Genomic DNA, 22764 nt, shown 5'->3' with positions numbered 1-22764 from the left:
TATATATATATATATGAAATCTGAATTTCAAATTGTTGCAGGTACAAGGGATTTGGGAGGGAAGGTGAAAGGGTGCTAAGGTTTCTTGTGTACCCTTAGGACTTTATAAATAGGAGGTTGGGGTCCCGAAGGCATCATACTTGGAGAATTTGAGAGAAATTTCCAGAAAGTGAGAAGGAGAAAAAGAGATTTCCGACGGAATACCTCGTGGTGGTGCTGTGGCTAAGGTGATTTCCAACGACTTTTCGTGGTAGTGCAAACAAGGTTAGACCTCATTTCCCTTGAATTTTTGAATTGAAATTCTACTTTTGGTATGAACATGTTGAAGATTAGGATGAACACCTTGGACATGAGTATGAACATCTTGAACCTTAAGATGAACTTGTTGAATGTATGCATCTAGGTCAGAAAGCATGTAGGTGTGCCCTCTTTTTTGTGTTCTGTGTTTTCGATCCTTCTTGTATGTGCGTTAGTTCCTTTTTCTTGTTTTTGCATGTTGTAGATGTCTGAAAGTTCTGATAAAGAAAGTCCCTCTGCCTTTGGTGGGGATGATACTGAGAGTGAAAAGGCCAGTGAATATGTTTGTTTTGAAGATGAGAGTTCCTAGACAGAGGGTTTGGTAGAAGGTCCTGTAGAAGTTAAGATGGTAGTTCATGAAAGTGAGAGGAGTGAGCCACCGGTAAACTCTGGGTCAGAGGCATATAAGGAGATGCAGAGGAATTATAAAGTGTTAGAGGCCATAGAAGATCGGGTTCTAGCTATGCCTCGTTCACCAGAGGTGGGCTCGAGCAATCAGGCATCACCATCAGGGTCTGTGGGTATAGCTGTGGCTTCAGCTTCAGAGGGGTGGACATCCGGGTTGGTGTCCCTTTGGCTAGGCGGAATATTCTTACGGAAGTAAAGTTGGCTGAGCTTCGGACAAATTATAGTGTTCCTAATTATGTGGGCTTAAGATTACCTAGTGCTGCGGATGCAGTGAGATATCCTCCGGAAGGTTTAGTGATGATTTTTACAAATATGTACCAGCATGGCCTCGACTACCGTTTCATCCTTGGGTACATGATGATGGCCAAGCTGGGGTATGCGCTGAGGCAATATAATCCCAACTTTTGGCTTCTTTTGCATGGAGTTTATATTGCTTGGTGGTTTGTTGGGTTGGGGGAGCCAATGTTTGAGCAGTTTATGTACTGCACTGATCTCCAAGCAACAGGAACCTTTGGCTGGTACAAGCCAATTGCGAAAGGCAAAAGAGAGAGGTTATTTTATTGGCCACAAGCCTTCTACTCGGAAGTCTTGGAGAAACCGGTGGTGTCTGGCTTATGGTAACTGGAAGTGTCCACCAGGGAAGACCGTCTCCAGACATATTCCAACCCACTTCCAGTCTATAGGTCCTTAGCCCCATCCTTTAAGATTGAATATTGTTTTGTAGTGTTTGTACTTGTTTAGACTCTTAGTTCTTTATTTTTGCTTATGCAAGTGTAAATGGATGAGTTGTATCTAACCTTTGGTGCAGGTTCGGTGAAGTGAGGAGCGATCTCCAAGGAGCAAGATAACGAGGTTGAGAGGGTGAGGTCACTGTTATTAGAGACCGAGCGTGAGCGCAAAATCCTAGTCACTCAGAAGAACTTGTTTAAGTCCGGCCTTTTGCAAGGAAGTAAGTACTTGGATCCCTTTTGTTGTTTGTCTTTCGATTTCTTTTTGTAATTGTGACTAACTTAGCTTTTGATGTGCAGTGACAAGTATTATAAAGGGAAGCATGAAGGTGGTTGTGGAGTATACTGACGCCGAGATGCAGCAGCGAGTGAGAGAGTCTTGGGCTAAGAAGGCGGAGAAGGGTGGTGCCCAGCGACGACTAGGAAGCGCCCTAGGGATGACGATGAGGGTCGGTTCGCCAATGTTATGGGAAAGAGGAAGGCGTTGGAGGAGGCTTGTCATAATGTGATGGGGACGGAGCCGAAGCAACCCTTAGCTTTGTCAAGCTTGGTCTTTAGAGTTTTCTTGATGATCTTGTTTTGCTTCAACCTGGCCATTGGACTGAGGATGGGCTGGGGAGGCGAAGCAAAGACGTATCTTGAGGTTGGAACAAAATTGTTTGAACTTGGCATTGTCAAATTGCCGGCCATTGTCCATGACGATGGTGTTGGGGATGCCGAAGCGACATACGATATTTTGCCAAACAAAAGTTTCGATGCGGGCTGCAATGATGGTGGCTAAGGCTTCAGCTTCAGCCCACTTGGTGAAATAGTCTACCGCCACAACGACATACTTAAATTGGCCTTTTCGCTCAGGCATAAGTCAACTCCTCATTGGGCAAATGGCTGGGCTGACCATGGTCAATGGTTCATTGAAGTTGTGGATGTTGGCAAATCGCCGACACTTATCGCACTTCGGGTGAAGGCACAGGCATCAATGTGAAGTGATGGCCGAAGTATCCGCCTAATAGCCTTGTGTGTGAGGAAGCGAGCGCCGAGTGGTTGCCGCAGATGCCCTCGTGAATCTCCCTTAAAACATAGCTTCCTTCCTCGGGTCGGGCACCAAGGTAGGAAAGGTGAAGCCATGCTTGTATAGGCGCCATTGATGATCAAGTATCAAGCGGAGCGATAGCGAACCCGCCGCGTGCTTCAGCAGGATCGAGGTAGTGTCCGGTTCTGCAAGAACCTGAGTGATGAGGTCCATCTATGTAGTGCCGTGATCGATGACAGATGAGTGGTGCTTGTGTCTTTGGCTGGTCCAAGAACTCAATATGGATATCTGCGACCTATGTCCTCGCTCCAAGCCGAGGCTAGCCTGGCCAAAGCATCGCATGGCCGTTCTCGGGCGTGGTACCTAGCTTATAAGATGAGCGTCGAATGTTGCAAGCAAGTGGCGGGTATGCTGGAGGTAGGCTGTCATAGAGATGTCCTTGGCTGTGAAGTCCTAGTTGACTTGATGGACAACGAGTGTGAGTCGCTAAATATCTGAATTTCTTGGCACCCATCTCCTTGGCTAGTCGAAGGCCAGCTAAGAGTGCTTCGTATTCGGCCTCATTGTTGGAGGCGTGGAATTTGAAGCGAATGAGGTACTCAAGGACAACCTTGTCTGGGGAGATGAGAACAAGGCCGACCCCACATCCTTGGATATTGCAGGAGCCATCCACATATAAGGTCCACAAGGGCTGGGTCAAGTCGAGGTCGCCACTGCTGGTGATGTGGAATGACTCAAGGAACACTGGGTTCGATTATGACCTGGGTAGAGGTCGAAGCTTGGGGATCTGTGAGTTCTGATATGAAGTCAGAACGACTGGCCCTTTGTAGCTGGGCGAGGTTTGTAGTGGATATCAAACTCACCCAGCTTGATGGCCCACTTAACCAACCTCCCAGAAGTCTGTGGCTTCTGCAACACTTGCCTGAGCGGTTGGTTGGATAAGACATGGATGGTGTGAGCTTGGAAGTATGGTTTGAGGCGCTAGCCGAGACTACTAGGGCAAAAGAAAGTTTCTCAATGTCTGGGTACCAAACCTCGGCATCTTGAAATCATTTGCTCACATAGTGCACCAGATGTTCAGCACCTTCGTGTGGTCGAATGAGCACTGAGCTAACCACTGTGGCCGAGACGGAGAGGTAGATGGCGAGGGACGTCCCCGGGCTCAAGGTTTGACAATAAAGGGCTCGACTCATGTGCTCCTTAAGCTCATCAAGGCCCGGTCACACTGCATCTAGGTAATGCTGCGTTTGTCTTGAAGAATGGGGCACATCGATTAGTAGCCTTGGAAATGAATCTGGTCAGGGCTACGACACACCCGATAAGGCTTTGAATGTCCTTGATCGTCTTGGGTATCGTCATGTCTAAGATGGCCTGGATCTTTTCCGGGTTGGCCTCAATACCTTTTTGGCTGATCATGAAGCCAAGGAATTTTTCAGAAGCCACCCCAAATGCACACTTGGTGGGGTTGAGCCTCATCCTATACTGCTTCAAAATGGTGAACATGGCAAAGAGATTGGGGACGTGCTGGTTAGTAGTGCGACTCTTGACCAGCATGTCGTTAACATAAACCTCCATGGTGTTGCCAATTAGTGGAGTGAAGATGCTGTTCACCAGACGCTGATACGTAGCCTTGGCATTCTTGAGGCCGAAGGGCATGACTTTGTAGCAGTAAAGGCCACGATCAGTGATAAAGGATGTATGAGCTTGGTCCTTAGGGTGCATGAAGATCTGGTTGTAGCCTGAGTAAGCATCCATGAAGCTGAGGAGGACATGGCCAGTGTGGCGTCAACGAGCTGGTCAATGCGGGGTAGGGGGAAGTTATCCTTTGGGCAGGTCCGGTTGAGATTTGTGTAGTCCACGCACATGTGCTAGCCCTTCCTTGGTTTACATACCATTACCACATTGGCTAGCTAGGTGGGATAGTCCACCTCCTTGATGAATCTACTAGTGCTCAGCTTATCCACCGTCGCCTTCATGGCCTCATACCGCTCTGGGTCACCACGACACTTCGCCGACCGGGTCGGACAATAGGATTAATGCGTAGCCTATGGGAGATGACGTTAGGTGATATGCCAGACATATCATTGTAAGACCAAGCAAAGACTTCAGAGTTGAGGCGGAGGAAGGCAACGAGGTTAGAGTGAAGCTCTGGTGGGAGGGAGGTGTCGATCCGAACCTACCGATCCGGGAGGTCATCATGGAGAGTGACCAGCTCAAGGTCTTCCACAGGTTCTGATAGGAGCATATTTATGCGACTTTGCTATCTTATTTCTTTGCATTTACTTAGTTAATTCTCATTTATTAGAGTGATTTAGCTTATTTTCGTACTATTGTAGGTCCAGATGGCAAGATTGGTAAGAAAGGGCATTTTGGAGCATTTTAGAGCAGTTTTGGAGTTGGAATGGATAGCATATACATGGGCCAAGATGGATGGACGTTTTTGAAGTTCAAAGAGGCTAGGAATATGCTAAAAAGATGGGGAAATTAATTCAAGAAGCAGCTTCTGGGAAGAAACAACCCTAACTGATTTTATTTTATTTTACCTTATCCTAATCCTATTCTACTTAAATTCCAGCAGGAAAGAGGGGGATTATTTTCAGATTAGGAAACCTAAAAACATGGTTCTAGAATAAAGCATTGGGCCGTACCTCTTTCCTAAAAAGGTGGCGCCTGGGCCCTATCCTTGTTCCAAAAGAAATCACAAACAAAACCCTAATTTCGTGGGTTTCACTGGGCCCTTTTGCCCTAGATCTACCACATATATAAAGGAGGGATTGTCGCAGGAGAAGGGAGTTCTTTTGGTGCCGTAGCAAGAAAGGAGAAAGGGAGAAGAAGAACTTGGAGCCGGAACCTGCTGCATCCATTTGGTTTTTCAGAGTTCTTCCTTTGATTAGTTTAAATGTTTATTCTAGATTGCTTTAAAAATTAGAAAACAAATTTTATGATGTAGACATGGACGATGTACTAGTTGGGTTGTAGATGTGAAGCCTGATTATATGCCTTGATTTTTTAAAGCTCTTGTTTCAATATTTTATTATTTTTTGATGAAGTCTGATTTGTGGGTATGCATGTATTTATCTGTTGCAGGATTGTTGAATGTTTTTCAGAAACTTAGAATCCTGGTGTGTTTCTCTTTACCTTTTTCTATGATATCGTTGTTCTTTGAATAAGATTTTTGTTGACGCTCGGTAATTACCGAGCCGAGCTGTCATATGAAAGGCATACACTAGCGTAGAAGCCCGGCGTCGGCTCCTAGGGGACCCACGGCTGACGTGACCCGCGTTTTACGGAGCCGCCCATATCGTCTGTAACCAAACCCCATCCCATCAAGACAAGACCGTCGCCATACCTGCAGACTGAAAACCCACTCTGTCCGCAACACCCCGCCCCTCTCCGTTGCAGGGACAGAGCACCCGGACCGTCATGAGTCGTGCACCGATAGGTCCCATCTAAACCACTCACTGATGGAACTGATGGGACGCGCATGGCTCGGCTTCCAGCCGAGGCTCCCAACTTGTAAATGTTTTTAAAGTAAGCACCCCCTATAAATAGAGGGGGATCCTTGTACTAGAGGAGGGTCTTCTCCCACCCAAAAAGAGAAAGACTGTGTTATCCATATAAAACATCCTTGGATTCAACAATTTTCTTGTAGTTTGGGGCTTGTTTGTTTATTTTGGGGGTTTGTCTTCTGTTTTGTTTTGTTTGGGTTGTGGTTCTGTTTTCCTTTTTTGTTGGGGTTTTGGTGGTTTGCTGGGGCCTTTTTGTGCTCTTTTCTGATCAGATTGTATTTTTATATTGTTATACGATGCACTTGTTTGATATCACTTCTGGGTTTGCTTACCATGATTAGTTGCTGAGGTTGATCTTTATTAGCTTAGCTATGATGTTTACAGCTCTGCTAGATTAAGATCAACAATATCTGGCTTTGATGAAAATGCCCTGTTAATCTTTTGTTGCGGTTTTAATGGTTTTTTTTTCCCTACCATTCTAGCCAAGGAGAGAACGCATTCATAAACCTACATTGGATGCATGAAGAAAGGACCAGTAATCACTGACCCTAAAATGAAATGGTATATGGGTTTTATAATTGTTGCCAGAGCTTTCACCTTTGTGATTGATTAATTAATTTATTTCTTTTTTTATGAATCCATCCATTAATTTATTATTCAGGTATGAGAAATCAGGACATCTAATTGGGAGTGAATACTTTCGGCATGCTTATGGTCCTATATATGTTCTGTCTGCAGAGGTGGTCGCATCATTGGCAATTGCTAGAAATAACAGGTCAGCCAAATGTTCTGCATCTACTTTCTTTATGTTAGTCATTGTTTCTTTCAATTATGGTTTTTGTCAATATATTTAACTAATTATGTGAAACATGACTCGGGCTTTGGTTTTTGTAAAATTTGAATCTACCTCGCTCATTCAATCCACTTTTTTTGTGGTATGATAGACAAAGGCTTATGTTATTTTCTAAAAGGCAAGCTGATGCAATATTTCTTTTTATGCTAATCTTTGATAAGACCATATTCTTATGTTCTGGTATGTGATCCACATATCAATGTGACATGTAGGAACGTTATTGGTTGGGTTCGAGAATAAAAGCACTTAAAAGGTAGGCAAGGATGATCCTTCTTTTCTTGGAATAGTCAATACCTTTTGGCATTGCATTTGTTGAGTCATTTGGTGACGGACTTGGGGTTAAAGCCACATCTGGTGCCTTGGATTCAGATGAAGGCAGGGTCATCTAAGAGATTGCGAGGACACAACTACGTCACCTTGAGTCACAGTATGCATACTTTTGTAGTGTACTGGTTGAATATTTGACATGACATAATTTTGAATAGGTTGGGCAACTAAAGTTTTTGAACTCTATTGATGTAGGCAGACCATTGTATATTTGGCTATTGTAATCAACATTGGTACTTTATATTTTATAAGGATGGTGATTGTATATCGTTCAATCTTTGAGTATTTATATTAGTGTACTTTATAATTATTATTACATTTTCAGTATCAATTAATTTTTTTTAAGAACGAAAAATGTTCCGATTATATTACAAAACAAAAGACATTTGAAAGAAAGATATTTAATGGTGCATAAGCGCACAAAGAAATTGACCAACAATCAATTTTTAATTTAATTTTGTTTTGGTTAATTACAATCCTCACAAATGTTTGGCCACTAGTATCCAATCCTAAAACAATAATCCTGACAAAATATTTTTTTAATACTGACCATTTGTTTTGTCAGTAATAATCTGGATTTATAGACTTTTACTGACGAATAAGTTGCAAAAGTTGGTCAATATTAGTAGCACTGACGGGACTTTTACTGACGACCCTCATTTTCGTCGCTGGGGTTTGTACTGACTATAGAGGGTTGCCAGGACAAGGGAAAATTGTAGTAGTGCAGTGAGGAAGAAAATTTGAGCATGGGACTTAACATCAGTGAGGAACCTCGATGGGTGATGGCTGCATACTTTTGTTTTTCTCCTATGACCATATCTTGTCGGCCGCATGGTTGATGGTTGCATACTTTTAGTTACTACTTTCTTTGTGTAACTAATGTATGTTTAATTTGAACAAAGCATATGGCCATATAGGCCCATTCAAACTCCAGCCGCATGAGCTCTCTCTCTAATTCATACATACACACACACACACATATATATAGAGGTCAGGCCAGTACCTGGTATCAGAGTCAAAAGTCTCTAGAAGAGTTGATAGTTTGAAGGTTATAACTAGGTTTTGCAGGTCTAATTTTCTGGTTTTCTGTCAAGTTTCCTTTACTCACTAGTCATTGAGTTGTCTAGCTGTCGGATAGGCTCGTTGGCCGTTGCCAAAAAGGCATAAGGCGTTGAAGAGACCTAGGCAGGGACTAGCAACCTTGAATTAGGAGGAGAACAGAAGAAAAGCGTAAAACCTAGAATATTAAAATGGCAAGCCTTAGGAGAATCTTGTCTACCCATTTTTCTAGAGACGTAGGCTCTAGTAGCAGTTCTAGTCATAGAACCCTAAGGGTGAAAAACTCTCAAGAAATAATCATGCGAGACGTAGAATAGGAGTTATGCAACTAGGATATACCCAGAGTACCCATCGCTGATATATACTATAGTGGATCTTTCAAGTTTAGATCTGATTGTGCAATAAAAACTGTTGAAAAAACCATATATGTCATTGATAAAAATGATAGTTTCCAGCTATTTACTTAGCGTCAAATCGACCAGCATCTGGATAGAAAATATAACTATTTGCACATAAGCTTGGTGCAGGTAGCGGTGAAACCACTTACCAGAACAAGATTGCCCAGTTCAATCTTGCTATGTGTGAGAGATGGAAGGCATAGAAAGTTCACAGATTCTTTGTTAGGAATAGTACGTCGAGTCAACCTTACGGGAAGACCGATATATTTTAATTGTTTTCCAAACTTTTCTGTTGCACTTTCTGATATAAATCTCTTAAAAGCCTTAACATTGAATATTCAAACTCAGGGTTATGATATGGACCTAGGATCCCAAAATCTAGCAATCATTTATAGGGTTTCATACAAGGTTATGAACACTGTCTGTCCCAAAGCTAAAGACTTAGACAGTAAAGGTGAAACTACCTTGTTCCAAACTAACCTTGAAAAGTCAAACGTGGCAGTCCCAAAAATGATAAAGTGGAGTGATATAACTCTACTAGAAAAATGGATTTTGGATGAAGTAGCCCCAAAAAAGCCCCTTGAAAATCAGGAGCCTACGCGGATCTCGCAATTCGCTGATGGAGAGGTAGAAATACAATTCTCCAGTGCTAAAAGAACTAGGATTGATTTGACACCCTCTAGATCTAACCTAGAACCTCATAGATCGAGCACCTCCTCTAATAGAGCTTATGATCTAGACCAAGGAAGAATGGTTCTAGCAGGACTTAGGAGAACTCAAGAACAAATACAGTGGCCAACCTATAGGTTCGAACAAACCATTCCAGACATAGGTTTCAGAAAGAATCCGCCTCAACCTGAACCAATATTTTCAAATGTAGAATTTGAAATAAATATGATAAAATCTTTTGAAATCGAACACGAAAAGATCAAAAGAAATTATCTAAGTATTGAAAATGTTGATAAAAGAATTTGGTTTGAAATAGCCTTTCAGAAGGATAGGCAAGAACATCTCTGGAAAGCACACACCGCTTTCATGAAAGAAAAGAAAGTCAACTGTTTTTTCTTTGCATGGTTAGATTGGTGTGCTAAGAAATATAACATTCTTGAACATAGGAATAATATAGAAATGATAGGAAGCCCGTTCTCGACTTATACTTCCAAAGATGGAAAGTCAGTCAAAGCCATACATCCACCCGAGATGGTGATTAAAAAAAAGGATGTAATTGCAGCTTCCTACAAAGAAACCACTTTCCTTGAAGATAGTGCCAATAATTTTCGCGCAGCTAGTAAAGAAGATGTAGGTGCAGTCATTCAGCAGAATAATGACACCAACCTGTTTATGCAATCTTTAAGAAAGCAAGTTACCAGGATTGAAACATCTGTTTCCTTGAAGGAACAAAAATCCGAACCATGTCCCTTAGAAACTAAAAGGAATAAGGAAGTGAGTCAAGCATTCTTTAAACCACCTCATGCCTTAGATAATAAAAACTTTAAGATGGGAAGGACATTATCTGAAGACGAAAACTTTGTTGACGTCTTGGCCAAAAAATTATCAGGGTTAAATTTATTAGATAAAGGAAAGGGTCCTCAAGTGTCAGTTCTCACCTGAAGAGGAAATAGATAACCTTGAAACAATGTTTAAAGAAGAACAACTCAAAATTAATAGGTTAATGACTGAGAAGAGATTTACTCAAACTGCTAAGACTAAAAACTACTACCGTAGACCCACACCAGTAGACTTACAGTTTGAGGAAGATGGAATGTGGAATTCCGCTTAGTATGACGGAAGCTCCATAGTTGAATGGAATATTGATGGTCTGATAGAATATTAGATCACTAATACAATGAAACATATGATGATGTACGCTACAACCTCTAAGATAAAAGGAAATGGAGATAGAAGGGTGGCTGAAGCTATTATCGCAGGCTTTGTCGATCAATTAAAAGGATGGTGGGATTTCCACCTAAGCGACTTGGCAGGATCCAGCAACTGGAGTCATTAAAAGTGAAAACGTTTAGCAGGAAGATGAGGTAAATTTACTGATTTATACAATCACTCTACATTTTGTAGGAACTATAGAATTGCAGCACGACAGGTCTAGAGAACTCCTAATGAATCTTAAATGTCCAACCTTGTCCCATTTTAGATGGTATAAGGATGTTTCTACTCTAAGGTGTTTACAAGACCAGACTGTAATGCTGATTTTTGGAAAGAGAAATTTCTTTCTGAATTACCAATTCTATTCGTTGAAAAGGTTAGGAATAGAATTAAAGACAAAATTGGTGGTGTCATTCCTTATGGGTCATACACCTATGGGGAATTATCCTCTGAGATCTGCACAGAAGGATTAGCCCTTTGCACATACACGAAATTAAAGAAACAGCTTGATAAGCAGAAAACCCTAGGAAGAAAAGAATTAGGAGACTTCTGTGAACAATTTGGTTTCGAACCAATAAAATCATATTCACATAAACCACATAAAAAGGGAAAGAAATTTGGGGGGCATAGGACTAAGAAATATGAGAAATATGAGTCTAAGTCTGAGCCTAAGAAACCGTATAGGACCTTTAAGAAAAAGAAATACGCAGGGGAAACTAGTAAGAAGGCTAGTAAAGGAAAGAAAGGTGCAGTCCCAGCATGCTACAAATGTGGAAAAATCGAACACTATAAATCCGAATGTGAAATGAAGGACAAAATTAGTAACTTAAGCATTAGCGAAGAACTTAAGCAACAACTTTGCCAAATAATGCTTAATTCCTCCGATTTTGAGCAAGATAGTGATAATGAACTAGCTCAGCTAGAAAATGAATGATTATTTGAATATGATACTGAAACTAGTCCAGATAGTGAAAATGAGTGCACATGTCAATTCAATGATCTCAAAGCTTTTTTGAATGGAGAACTTGAAGAAGAAGTTTACGTGGAGCAGCCGCAAGGATATATTGAAAAGGGAAATGAAGACAAAGTTTGTCGACTTCGGAAAGCACTATATGGCTTAAAGCAAGCGCCAAGAGCTTGGAATAGCAAAATTGATCAATATTTCCGTCAAAGTGGATTTGTAAGAAGTCCAAGTGAGCCATCACTCTATCTCAAGAAAGAAGGTACACATGATTTTCTTATTGCTTGTCTTTATGTTGATGACTTGATATATACAAGTACCAAACCAAGGATGGTAGAAGCATTCAAGAAGGACATGATGAAAGAATATGAGATGACTGATTTGGGTTCTATGAAGTATTTTCTAGGAATTCTAGTCCAACAATCAGAAAAAGGGATTTTTATGTATCAAGAAAAGTATGCGAAAATCTCTTGAAAAGATTCAATATGTTGAACTGCAAGCCAATGAATACTCCAATGGAAATTAATTTAAAGCTTTCAAGTCAAGATGGAGCACCAAGAGCTGATGCTTCTATGTATAGAAGTATTGTTGGTTCACTTATTTATTTATCTAATACAAGGCCAGACATAGTTCATGCAGTTAGTGTTGAATCTTGATTCATGAATGATCCAAGTAATCATCATTTTGCTGCTGTTAAAAGAATACTAAGATATGTGCAAGGAACCAAAGGATATGACATCAAATATACACAAGAGAAAGAAACCATTTTAGTTGGGTTCACAGATAGTGATTGGGCTGGTGCAATTGATGATAGAAGAAGCACATCTGAGCATGTGTTTTTCTTGGGAAGAAAAGTTATATCATGGTCATCGAAGAAGCAAAGTACAGTGGCATTATCAACAGCCGAAGCAGAATATATTTCAGCCACAAGTGCAACATGTGAAGCAGTTTGGATTAGAAGAATATTAGCATATCTTCATCAAGAACAAAACACTCCAACAAATTTGTACTGTGATAACATGTCCACAATTGCCATGACAAAGAACCCAGTCTTTCATAGCAGGTCAAAGCACATAGAACTTCATCATCATTTTTTCAGAAAATTGGTTGAAGATGGAGAAATTGAATTGCAATTTTGTGGTACTAATGAGTAGATTGCAGATGTTTTTACAAAAGCACTTCCAAGAGAGAAGTTCTACTATTTCAGAGAAAACCTAAATGTCGCAGGACAAATGCATTAAGAGGGAGTGTTAAACGTAATGCATTTGTATCAGTTATTAAAGTAGAGTTGTGTCTCTTGAGAAGAGTTATGTTTAGGAAGAGTTGTATCTCTTTAGAAGTCAAGAGTTGTGTCTGCACCTCTTATTATAAATAGCCAATAAGATGGCCTAGTGTTGTAATCAATTTTAGGAAATCAATAAAGCTTCAGTTTTTCTGTTTAAAACTGTAACACCCCGACCCCAAATTTATCCCATGTTTAATTAATTTAAGTGGAATTGAGAAATTACCCGTGGGATAAGGGTATTTTGGTCATTTTCTTACCCGGAAGGAATTTGGGAATTTCGGTTGTACCGTTGCGTAGAGCACGGTGAGATGAGTCCGTAGACACGAGTGGGCTCGAATCGGAGTTGTAGAGAGATATGGTCAAGTGAAGCTCAGTGGCATAATCGTAAATATTTGGAAAATGGATTTTTGGTTAAAAGACGGAAATGCCCCCGTCTCTCTCTCTCTCTCGGCGTCTCTCCTTCTCCCTCCGCTGGTTCGCGACAATGGAGGCCGCCACGCTTTGGCCGGCCGTTCTCGTCCGCCACCAGTCGACGGGCGGTACTAAAATGACCTCTTCCTACCCCATGGTCTCGCCAACCACCGTGATTTTGAAAGCGCAGAAACCGCGGCGTTCTCCGTCGTCCGCCGCCATTTTTGGCAATCAAGGTATGGAAATTCATCCCTTCTGCATGATCTAGCTGATGGTTGGGTAGGAATTGATCAATTTGTAGCGTAGGTAAATGGATTTCGAGGAGATTCCGGCCACTTCCGGTCAGTTTTTGGGGTATGTCCAAGAACAAAAGTGACTCCAAATTAGGTGTATTACCTAGGGTAGGAGTCTTGGCTCACGATTTGGAGGATTCCCGGCGATTATTGGCGGCGCGTGGGCAGAGCTGAGGGGCATTTTTGTCCCATTGTGATCCTCTCGATGTCACGGCGCGTAGGTGTGCTCGGATCTCATTTTGGATAACGTTAGAGTTCCGAACGGATATCGCATATCGTATTTTCCGGGTTCGCTAGGTTTGGACCGTCGGATGGTCCTGAAATTATAATATGTTGATCTAGGTATTTAGGATCATGTAGGATTCAACGGATCGTAAAATGGAGTCCCGGATACTCCGAAAATGCCAACCCTAGGGTTAGGGTTTTAGCGACCGTCCGATCGTGCGATCGTGAGCCATCCGACCGTCCGATCTGGACCAAACTTGCGGACGTGTGTCCTAGAGCCTGTAGAACCTATAGGAACTTTCGGATCGGAATTTGAAGAAAAAAGATGTCGGGACAAAGGTTTAAGAGGAGAGTGTTTGTGCACGTGTCAGGAGGTTTGGTATCCCGACAGTTATTAAAGTAGAGTATGAAGGGTGATCGTGATTGTCTGATGGGTTGTGATGGATAAATATTTGAATGTATGTATTTGTGTGGTGGTAATGGTTTTTGATATTAGGAGCCGGATAGATAGGAAGAGACGTGGCTTGATCCTTGTAGTTACTAGGTGCAGCCACATATTAGACCCAAGGTGGTCTTATTGGGATTGGTTTGGACCTCTTTGTTGGTTCCAAAACTTGGTTGAATTGAGGCTTGTCCTGGGGACTAAGTGAGTGAACGTGAGTAGATTTTGAAGTTGTTATATGCATGTTTGATGCATTAAGTTATTTTAAGAACTTTGTGGGCAGTTCCTAGAAGCATTTGAAGGCCGGAGGCCATTTATGTAAATTGCATGAGATTTTATTGTGCATATTTGGGTTAAATGTTTTATTGAAATTTTGGGGAAATGTTCAATTTATAGAGACTACGAAATCATAGATTTAAGGAGTGAACCCGCTTGGGTGTGATGGGGGTCTCCGCAGTTCTTTCGGTTCGGGAAATTGTTTCAAAAACTCTCTTCCATATTCTCTCATATCCATCTTTCTCCAACAAAACACTCCAACAATGGTATTATTCTATGTATATTTGTTTTTCCTCTATCAATATTGTAATGCCAAGTCTTGAAGCCCTTGATATATTCAACTAATGAGATTGAAGCTTTTCATTCACAGTTTAGTTTAGTTGTTCCAATTTATATATAGGGTAAACAGCCGAAAACCCCCCTGAACTATACCGCTAATTGAAATGTCAACCCTGAATTATTTTTTCAGCCAATTTAACCCTCAGACTATTTTAAATGGTCAATTTACCCCCTGCCGTTAGTTTTCATGTAGTTTCATCCAATTTTCCGTTAAAAATAATTAAATATTTAAAAACTAAAGAAACAAAAAAAAAAACCTAGCACCGCGATAACCCCCTCTCTTGCACACCGCCACCTTCTCCCTCCATAACCAAGCAACCTCCACCCGAGCGAGACCAGACCGGATTGAACCGCCGCCACTTCCCCTTCCTTTCCGACCGATCCTCGCCCTTGGAACCGCCGGATTTCGCCAAAAACGTCCAAGATCGCGTCGGCTTTTGATGAAATTCCAAGCTTTCGTTCTCCTTACTCCGGTCACCAATCTTGACGAGTGAGGTATGCTTTCTCACCTATTTTCCATGCTCTAGCTGTTGGTTGGGCAGGATTTGATCAATTCCTAGCAAAGAAAATAGAGGGAAGAAGAAGAAGGAAAAGGAAAAAGATTTATTTTTAAAAAAAGAAAAATTAGTATAGCCGCACGGCTATATTATTTTTTGGTATTGTCCTTGTAAAATGACAAACTTACCCTTATAATTAACAGAAAATTGAATGGAAGTCTAAAAACTTGACGGCATGGGGTAAATTGGCCATTTAAAATAGTCTGATGGTTAAATTGGCTGAAAAAATAATTCATGCCATTTCAATTAGCGGTAGAGTTAAGGGGGTTTTTACCTTATATATATGTGCGTGTGCAGATTGTTTGGCCATAGTGAGGTTACTTCAATGAGCATATTGACGCCTAATGAGTGACACGTGACTATAAAGTCAGTTGTCGTTGGTTCAGCAGAATGAACCGCCACTTCCTTCCTTTCCGCATCGATCCTCGCCCTTGGAACCGCTGATTTCTCGAAAACATCTAAGATCGCGCTTTTTGACAGAAATTCCAAGCTTTCGTTCTCCTTACTCCGGTCACCAATCTTGACGAGTGAGGTATGCTTTCTCACCGATTTTCCATGCTCTAGCTGTTGGTTGGGTAGGATTTGATCAATTCCTAGCAAAGAAAACAAAGGGAAGAAGAAGAAGGAAAAGGAAAAAGATTTATTTTTTTATTTTTTTTAAAGAATTAGTATAGCCGCACGGCTATATTATTTTTTGGTATTGTCCTTATAATTAACAGAAAATTGAATGGAAGTCTAAAAACTTGACAGCAGGGGGTAAATTGGCCATTTAAAATAGTCTGATGGTTAAATTGGCTGAAAAAATAATTCAAGGTTTGCATTTCAATTAGCGGTATAGTTTAGGGGGGTTTTCGGTCGTTTACCCTTATATATATGTGCGTGTGCAGATTGTCTAGCCATAGTGAGGTTACTTCAATGAGCATATTGACGCCTAATGAGTGACACGTGACTATAAAGTCAGTTGTCAGTTGGTTCAGCAGAAAAGAAAAAGTTGGTACTAACTGTGGTTCGTGATACTCTTCGAAGTGAATGAATAAGAAGAATGAATCACAACGGCCATCTTCGTTAATCATAGACCCTCTATATTACTTAAACACCAAAAGTATCTGTAGCAGTTGCTGAAAACAGAGAAATCATAAAAACAATTTTTTCACTCTCAGTTTTCAGATAATGATAACTGTTTCATTTTATCCAAAACAAGTTTTTTATAGACCAGAAGATTATTTTCAATTCAGAGGCCACTATGGTAAGTGATATATTTACTTTATTTATGCCTACTTTTAGTATTTATAGGTCCACCCGACATAATTATAAAAATATTTTAAAAAACCCTAACATATCTCTTCTTTTTTATTTGAGTGTTGCTATTTCCACCCCCTTATTCTATTTCCTCACTCACCTTATCTTCTCACCCACCGTATAAAACTGAAAACACACAATCCTATCTTTTCACCCACTATTATTCCTAAAATACCATTTAATTATTAAAGTCAAATAATATTTTTTATAATTTAAAAAAACAAACAAAGACAAAAACTCTCTCTCCTCTTCCTCCTCCTCTAGGGAAAACCCAACAGTCAACAGCCACTTTTCCTTCTCCCACCTGCAGCCACCCCCACCTCCCATCCCAACACCGATTCCTCCCCCGCCGGCGAGAACCTTACAGATTTCTACACCTTCAACCCCACCCATGTTCTATATTTTTAATTAATTTTATTGTTTTACAATAACTCCTTTTGCCAAAAAAAAAAAATGAAGATGATAATTATGTCTTCATTTTTTTTTGGCAGAAACCCAAGGGAGGATGGGGATCTAGAATCGATACATAGAGATTGTGGAGGGGGTGGGTGTAGTGAGAAATTGCAGGGACGTTGGGTGGGTATGAGGGCAGGGACGATGTTGAAATTGTGGAATTTCATTTGTTGACTTTGCCAAAGTAAAGGAGTCAGCTTGCTTAAACAATGGAGTCCAAGTGCTTCATTGCCGCCCCAAAACAAACTCTAATCTATTCAAAATGCAACTAAATTGTGAAATGAAAGAACCCTTTTTATCTGGACTTGTTGTTTTTAGTGTTGCGGTAGCAGTGGCTTCTAGCACCGAGGATGAAAGAACTCTAAGGAAGAAGCCAACAAGTCGTGAAGGAGGAAGAGAGGAGAGAGAGTTTTTGTTTTAAAAAAATTTATTTTATTATAATTTTATTTATTTGAAATGCTTTAAAAAATAAAAATAAAAATTCCCTAGGTCCTTAGAAGTAATTTTACAAAAGGGTAATTTGTCTTTAAAATTTTGAATATAAGGTGGGTGGAAAAATAGAATAAGGGGATGGAAATAGCAGCACTCTTTTATCATTATTTGTGTTTGCGCAGTGCCTTCTTTCTTCTCCCTCTCAATAACAGTCTTCTTCTTCTTCCTTCCTCTCTCTCTCTCTCCTCTTCTTCTCTCTTTCTTCTCCCTCTCAATCATTGTCTTCTTTTTCTTCTTCCTCCCTCTCTCTCTCTCTTCTTCCTCCCTCTATCTTCTCCCTCACAACTTGCATGTCTTCTTCTCCATGGGGTCGTCTCCCATGGTTGCCAAGGCCAACATGGGACCTCGAAGCCATTTCCAGGGCTGCCATGGGGCCGTCTGACACCATTGACCCCATGGTGGATCCGCCACTAGTTGTAGTTGTAGAGTCTTCTGCAGCTATTGTAGGAGAAAACAAGAAAGGTTTGGGTGCAATTCGCAAGGAATGAAGGGGTCCTTCCAACATCTCTACAACTTTGCTCATTGATGGCCGATCAGAAGGAATGGTCTGAATGCACCACAGACTTATTAATACCATCTTTCTTGCTATTTCTTTTTCCTCCTCTGTGATTGCCCCAAATGCATTTTCATCCTTTTCTAGCTCTAGATCTTTATAAACATAATGTGGAAACATTTCACTCGTATGAGACACTCCCGAATCCAAATTCTTTTTTGCTCCAACCATTTCAAGAACCAACATACCGTAGCTGTAAACATCAGATTTGTGAGATACTCCACCAAAGTTCCGGCTAAACAACTCTGGTGCAATGTATCCTGCAGTTCCTCTTGTCCCCATCATCGATACAATACTGTCCTTCGTTTTGCATAATTTGGCAAGGCCAAAATCAGAGACTTTTGGGTGAAAATCTTTGTCGAGAAGAATGTTCTGTGGCTTTATGTCAAAATGCAAAATTCTTGTGTTACATCCACGGTGTAAGTATTCTAGTCCTCGCGCAATACCAACTGCAATTTCAGATAGCGTTTTCCATTCTAATCGAAAATTTGCCATTTCAGATCCGTGCTTATGTATGAAATTATCCAAAGATCCATTAGGCATGAACTCATAAATCAAAGCTCTTTTGCCCCGCTCGTAACAGAATCCAGAAAGAGTGACTATGTTGACATGGGAGGTTCTACCAATGCTAGCAACTTCATTAATAAAGTCTTCTCCATTACCCTTGGACTCGCTTAGGACTTTGACTGCCACGAGAAGGCCATCAGGTAGCCTGCCTTTGTACACAGTTCCGTATCCACCTTTACCTATTTTATCTTTGAAAGAGTCTGTCATTTTCTTGACGTTTGCATAGGTATACCGCTTTGGAGTAAGCGATCCATAGTTCCTTATAAATGCCTCAACATCAAACTCATCCCTCTTATCTTTCTTGACGAATAAGACCATTCTTTTTCTTGATATGTGTGGGAGTGATTTTCGGACATTTTTCTTCCACAATAGGCATATAATAATACAAAGAATGATTACTATCACGGAAAATCCACCAACAGTCAAACCTGCAACAAAATACTTGTTTCATTATAATTACTTGATTTGTTGGATTTTTATTTTATGTAGTAATTTTAAACAGTCATTTAAGTTCTAAAACCACTTTGGAGGGCTACCATTTTAACAGTCAATCAAGAACTACAACGAAATATTACCTATTGCAATTTCCTTCTTTATTCCTGAAACAGCCACAAGATAGAGAAATGTTAATCGATGAATGAATAATCAATTGCTAAAAAAAGACTATCTCAATTGCAACAAAGATATTCGGTAGATTACATCAACAAAAACTACCTTTTTTGTCACTACTTATTTGCCTTAAATTTGGTCACTGTGTCTCTAATTTGTTGCCAAATGCTTACAATTTGAGAACATTCCATCTGTTTTTTCTTTTTCTAAAACCTTACTATTAAAATATTCATTAATTAATTTAGTATAGAATCAATAAGAACCCTATAATGCCAATGAAGGTTGGTTGAGTTGGTAAAGATCCTTATCTTTGCTACCAAGGCCTATAGGTTCGAATCCCGCTACTGACAATGCCTATAGTGAGTAATCTGTAAAAACAAAAAAAGGGGCTAAGACTACCTGTAAGTCTTCAAAGAGGCCTTAGTATGCCCTGGCCTTAAGATGGGGTAGCCTTCCCTTCCCCTAAACTTTTTTTCATTAAAAAAAATTAAAGAAAAAGAAAGAACTCTATATAATGATTTTAAGAAAAGGCTGTTATTGACACTCCAAAAATGTCGTTGTGCACTTCATTTCAAAATGACAGTTGTGGTGTGACTTCAAGTTCAATATAAAACAAGTATATCTCCCTTACATCTTTATGAGGGACGAGTGTAAGCTGACATATTTGGGAGAGAGATCTGGTGGTACCCAGGGTACATGGTTTCTAGCCAAAATTTAGTCCCTTGAACACAGGGTAGCCACAATACTCTGGCCGGTTTGATCCCCGGAAAGGATAACCAATATTTGAAATATTTGAGTATTAATATTAGGTGCTGCAGTTGAGGGAGTCAAAGTTGACTTACTGGTTAGTTTTTCATGTTCAATACTTCGAGAATAAGACAGTCAATGAAAATTTTGGTAACCACAAAAACACGTCTCTGAAGAAAATGAAGTTTTTTCTTTTGCTAGAAAACATGGAATTTTGGATGCATAATAGAAAAATGTAGCTGTTATTAAATTACTTGAAAAAAATTCAAAGTCATCTTGCCAATTAATTATTTTTTTTAATTTTTTTAATAAGAGAGTGACAAGGAGCATGCATACATGAAGTTAATGATTTTTAAAAACTTATTAAATGAATGAGTTTGTATAGCTAATTATTTATAACAAAAGTCTACGAAAGTGTTTAAGAATGTCACTAACTTAAAGTCTTTACAGAAAATGCAGGGTTTTTTTTCCAGGAAACATGGAATTATCAAGAAGTTTCAATTATGCACCCAAACCTCTGCTTCACAGACCTTTTACTCCTCATCAAGGCCATTAGAAAAAGGCCCACAAGTATAATTTAGCAGAGATCAGTTGATGTTGGTGTTAGAGGACAGATAATTTCCCAAGAGTCCTGCCAGCAACTGTACCTCAAGCCCTCTTCAATAGGAATCCGGATTTTGAAGTCAAGTGTGAGCCACAAAAAGTGTTGACTGGCACCATCAAGATTTCCAATTCGATGCATGTGCCAAAGGATCAAAATGATTAAAACATGAACACTCTTAAGGGTTTAAAAGTTTTACAAAATTTTCTATCCAAAATGTTCAATTTCTGAAATTCATAGCAACATGATCTCTTTTCTTGTATACGTCAAGTTCAGTAGTTTCTGTTTTTTGTTTCTGCACACAATTCCCGATTTCCGACCCAGGTTTTTAACAGACGAGCCTAATGACACACACCTAGGTAGCTGTCTAGGATGTAATTAAAAACTGTGGATGCCACCAATCCTGGAATTCAATTCTGTAATTTATAAGAGAATGACAAGGGACAGACATACCTTGTGCTCCGGGTGCAGTTGCATTACATACGGCTGCATAGGCCTGATCCAGGCAAAAGCAACTGAATCCACCAGTAGCGTTAACCCCACACTTCCCTCCTGATTCCACACAACTGTTGCATTCAACATTATCAATCTCCAATCCCAATTCAAAGCCCTCATCTACGGCTTCCTGGATAGTTGTTCGATTGGCCACTAGAGCCTGAGCAGCTGTCGTAAAAACCGGAACACTGACCCCAGCTGTACAGGCGCGGGACAGCAACTAGATCAGCTGGGGGATTCTGGGTGAAAGACCAAACAGTAATGTCACCGTTGTTCGTACTGCAAACTTCGGAAGTATAGTTATCCCCCAGCCCCGAGATAGTTGTACTTGTATTGCACGCGTAGTAAAGGTTCATGTTTGTAAGCCCAGACGGATAATTAAACAGAGAGAAGTTGATGGTGGTGTTGACATAAGTCGGAGGACAGAGAGTTCGCCAATAGTCCTGCCTAGCAACTGTAACAGAGGGAGCAGTAGAGTCCGTTTTAAGAATTCTGTAGTTGATACTCGATATGTTGATCATGGGGACATTATCTTGGCATTTGACCTCAAACCCCGGCAGACCACAGTAATTAGCCCGGTTTACTCCCCAAAAGGGATATGAGATGCCTCCGATGCCACCGCAGTTAATAGCTTCGCTGCAGTTTGTATATTGTTCATTGTCCTGGCATAGACTTAACTCAACGTTGATCAAAAGAAAGGAAGTGATCAAGAGCAAGGGAAACAACGATTGAAGCAGAAGGGCATGCATATTTGCTGGGAAGGCTCAGGGTAAGTGACAAACCAATACAAGTATAAAAATAGAAAAAGGGAAGCACAAGATTACAACTAGGAAATTCACAGGTCGTCGTGATTAATGAATGAGTCGTGTTTTTTGGGGCATAGAAGACTTCGAAATATTCAATGAATGGGACATAGAAGACTTAGACATTATGATAGATTTAATAATACAATTTTAGGCCCAATAAAAGAAAACCTACAGAAGGATAAATTTATAAGACTTATTATAGGTGAGTTTTCTGTTGTTTGATATAAGACTTATTATATGTTTATAAGACTTTTCTGTTGTTTGCCAGTCAATGGAAATTTCGATGCCACTAAAGCGCGTCTATTCAGAAAATGAAGTTTGTTTTTTGGGCCAGGAAACGTGGAATTATCAAGGGTCAGGCTCGAAACCTCTGCTTCACAGTAATTTCAGAAAGAGAAACAAAGGAAGACCTTAGTAGTGTTGAGCCCACACTTTCCACTATTGATTCGTCACAACTGTACATTGATTATTATCAGTCATCAATTTTAATTGAAAACTCACGCGATCCACTACAAATATTACTTCAACAATTTAAATTTATGGGGTCCACACTACTAAGGTGCTGTAGAATTTGCACTTCTCCTCTTGCAACAATTTTTGAATTTCTGTATGAGTAACTTTAAATATTTGATTTAATTTGGTTTCACTTCAGGATTAAAGGAATCTTTGATTTAATTTGGTTTCAAATCAGGATTAAAGGAGACGAATACTTCCAATAGAGGACATAAATTGAAGTCTACATGGTTCCTCTTTTTGGCCAAGTAGGCCAAAGGAAGGATTTTTTTGGTCCTTTATCTCTTGAGATGCGTAGGCGTGCCACCATCAAGCCACTTAATGGCTTGGATGGAAAATTTGTGCAAGTG

At 40.3% G+C, this 22764-nt stretch overlaps 1 long non-coding RNA gene and 2 pseudogenes across 3 annotated transcripts; 1 reads left to right on the top strand and 2 right to left on the bottom strand.

The window, feature by feature from the left end:
• The first annotated feature begins 5272 nt into the window (after positions 1 to 5272).
• On the top strand, positions 5273 to 7403 carry LOC148917607 (uncharacterized). Of its 2 annotated transcripts, XR_016125997.1 has the most exons (4): positions 5273 to 5585; positions 6455 to 6533; positions 6634 to 6747; positions 7038 to 7403. It is a non-coding gene; the product is annotated as an uncharacterized LOC148917607 (long non-coding RNA). The 2 variants fall into 2 exon arrangements; XR_016125996.1 differs by having other exon boundaries at positions 5273 to 6533.
• Positions 7404 to 17440: 10037 nt separating this feature from the next.
• On the bottom strand, positions 17441 to 21184 carry LOC103328671 (PR5-like receptor kinase pseudogene; annotated as a pseudogene). The gene is made up of 3 exons (XR_016125995.1): positions 21054 to 21184; positions 19219 to 19242; positions 17441 to 19071 (listed from the first exon to the last, which is right to left on the bottom strand). The product of XR_016125995.1 is annotated as a PR5-like receptor kinase pseudogene (transcript).
• Positions 20968 to 21844, bottom strand: LOC107881026 (LEAF RUST 10 DISEASE-RESISTANCE LOCUS RECEPTOR-LIKE PROTEIN KINASE-like 2.1; annotated as a pseudogene).
• Between the last annotated feature and the right edge of the window lie 920 nt (positions 21845 to 22764).

Source organism: Prunus mume, linkage group LG4, assembly GCF_029339155.1.
Source record: "Prunus mume cultivar Tortuosa linkage group LG4, ASM2933915v1, whole genome shotgun sequence".
NCBI lineage: Eukaryota > Viridiplantae > Streptophyta > Magnoliopsida > Rosales > Rosaceae > Prunus > Prunus mume.
This window is presented reverse-complemented; position numbering and strand designations above follow the sequence as displayed.